Below are 3,229 nucleotides of genomic sequence, written 5' to 3' on the forward strand. Positions count from 1 at the left end.
ACCGATGGTCCGAAACATCATTTTTTTCCCATTTTTTCCACTACAAAAAATCATAATTTTTGATCTACTGGACCGATTCAGATGATCGACATTTCAAATTAAATCCAATGAGCTAGTCTTGTTTGAAAAAATTTTACACTCTGAATAAACATGGATTCTGTTTTCGTAATTATTGATTATATTTGTTTTTTATAGCTTACATCGTGTCGGGACCAAGGGCGCCTTATTTTTTGTATTTTTTCCTGAAAGCTGAGGTTTTTTTCACATAATATATCTGAATATCAGAGAGTTGTTATTTTTCCTTTTTGAGTTATGATTTTTCAAAGATAACATGTTTTCAGTTTTCGTTCAACATTTCTATGCGACTAGACTGGATGTATGTGATCATGATGCAATAAATAGGCAAATGTGTTATTTTTTTTGCAAGCGTAGTATTTTTCCGAGAATTTAATTGGATATAGATATTTATCCAATTTAATTGGATATATCGACTGTCTAATTCGATTCAGGTGTTCACAAGTCATGATTTTTTGAAAAATGTAATTTTTGGAAAAAAGGGGAGAAAGTCGATATTTCAAATCAACCCAAAAAAAAAAGAGCATCCTCACAAAAAAATAAAAAAAAATACGAGTCTAATAGTTTGCGATAAAGAACGAAACTACCACTTTTTACGAAAATCTGAAAACTACTCTATCGGTTTGACATGGAATGGCTGTATATATAAATGGATTTCCGTCTGTCTGTCTGATTCTTATGGACTCGGAAACTACTGAACCAATCGACATGAAAATTGGTATGCATGGGTTTTGGGGGTCGGGGAATGTAGTTCGAGACCCCTTCCCCCTCTCTAAGGGGGGCTGCTATACAAATGAAACACAAATCTCTACATTACTCGAGAATTAATCAAGCAAATGAAACCAAATTAGGCATATGGAGGTTTAAGGGTGCAATAAATATTTCTATGGTGGTTTGACACTCCTTTCCCCTCTATAAAGAAGGGGGGAGGGCGAGGTAGCTGAACAACTCGAGAATTAATCAAACAAATGGAATCAAACTTAGCATATAGCGGTTTTAGGGATCGATAAACGTTTCTATGGTAGTTCGACACTTTCCCCCCTCTCTAAAGGGGGGCTGCCATACAAATGAAACACAAACTTCTGCATAATTCGAGAACTAATCAAACAAATAGAGCCAAATTTGGATGTGAGGGTTTTTGAGTACGAGAAATGATTCTATGATGGTATGACACCCCTTCCTCCTCTGGAGAGGAGGGGGGGTCCCATAAAAATAATGCACATATTTAAACCAAACATATTCCAACCAAACATGACAATTGAAAATTTTCGAAAAACTCTGAAGGAAAATGGGAAAATTTGAAAAATTCAATTCGTTTCACAGTTACATATTGACAAGCGTTGTTAGTCCATTTGATGGTTATGGTAACGAAAATGACCTTCGTTCGAAAGTGGAAATGGATTTTAATGTGATAAAACGCACTCCTATATAATCTTCTATCTATACAAATAAAATGGATCGCCAAATGTGTAGATAAGAGCAAAAATGTGTAGATAAGAGCAAGAAATCGTCCGATTTTCTGTATCAAACATTTATTCTATGTAACGGAGAAACATGTTATTTGCAAGTGGATGAAAAATCTTGCACAAGAATTGTATCTGAAAATAATCTGATATTATAATGTCGAGTTTTGGTAGAAGAACTGAAATTTTATAGATGATTTTAATTTTAATGATTTTTTGTGTGTTTGTTTACGTTTCGAGAACACCTAAATGGTCTGGCCTGAACCTCGGGTCTAGAAAGGTTGCAATCAGATAATTTTGATCTTCTTCTAAGTAGTTGAAACGATCTCTCCAGCGGTTTTATATTTTCTCATACGAAGTAAGTTCGGTGTTCTTTGTGCAGTCTCGTCTTTATCCGAATACTTTTGATGCAGGAACAGGAGGAATAAACTCGAATTTATAAAAACCCAACGCACTTCTCTATCAAGCCCAACAGTTGAGTCTTCAAATTAGTGAATTTGCCGCCGATCATAATATTTGTAGTGAAGTAAGTGTACCCTCTCTCAAACTACTATCCCTGAAGACAGTTCTAAGTTTGTTCTCAATCTCAATGAAAATAATTGATTGCTGATTGCATGTAACTCTTCCTCTTACTCGGCCAGTATTCGAATTATCTCAATACACTCACAAAAGACTATTTATAATAATATAAATTATCAAAATAAAACTATTCTAAATTCCTTGTTGAAAACATGATACACTATTAAATAGATTTTTTTCAATTACCAATAATTGCACCTCGGTATAACCTCATTGGATACCATATCGCCACCGCGCAAAGCTAAATTGGATACTTATTCTAAGCGAAAAATTTAATATTCGTTCAAAGTTTTTATTCAAAAATGTGTTTATGTCGTTCTTACATTTAACACTTTGTTTGCACCATGTCACATGCCGTTTCTCTCAATTTTGTATTTGCTAATGAAGGGTCAAATATCCGGCCGCTAGCCGATATCCGGTATCCGGCCAAACCACTATTCGTTTCATCACTAATTATTAACCATTTTCAGAACCGATTTTAGGTTCGTATTTTTTAACCTACTTAATGAAAAGTTTTTCTAATTTGCTTATTTTATTGCATCAGCAATTCGCTATTTTTCATCCATAGATCGCTAATTTTCTATATCGTCACTGACCAACTTACCCCTATGACCAACTGTGAATGATTAAAATAATTGTTCTAATGGGGCAAGACGGGGCTGCTAGTGTTGGTAAAATGGATAGAGAAAAGTTAATGATGGAAAGAGCATCCAACACACGCTCTCTTTGTTCTTCTCTGTTCGCTTATATGGCATTGAGAGCATTGAATCATTCCTCTCGCTAGCGATGAACTTCTACGCCACTTGTATCACCTTTTTGAAAAACCTCTTTTCATCCAATTTTTCTGCTGTTCAATCCCGTATTATTAAAAATGTGGTAAATTTTTTAGTTTTTTAGTTTTTTTTAGTTTTAGTTTTAGGAATAGTTTGAATTAAGTCAACGCTAGAAAAAAAAAATTCGTTTTGTATGCATATATCTATAGTTTTTTGAATGTAAAAGAAGGATTTGATTTTATTATTCATGCTCTCAAGTCAGAAAAACCTTTCTAACATAAAACAAAAATTCATCCACAATCTCTCAGACGATCATATTTCATGAAAAAAATCCTTCTA

General features: G+C 33.8%; 1 pseudogene; it reads right to left on the reverse strand.

Moving 5' to 3' along the window:
- Nucleotides 1-2,237: 2,237 nt before the first annotated feature.
- On the reverse strand, nt 2,238-2,360 carry LOC129772208 (U4 spliceosomal RNA; annotated as a pseudogene).
- Nucleotides 2,361-3,229: the final 869 nt, after the last annotated feature.

This window comes from Toxorhynchites rutilus, chromosome 2 (genome assembly GCF_029784135.1).
Source record: "Toxorhynchites rutilus septentrionalis strain SRP chromosome 2, ASM2978413v1, whole genome shotgun sequence".
Taxonomy (NCBI): Eukaryota; Metazoa; Arthropoda; class Insecta; order Diptera; family Culicidae; genus Toxorhynchites; species Toxorhynchites rutilus.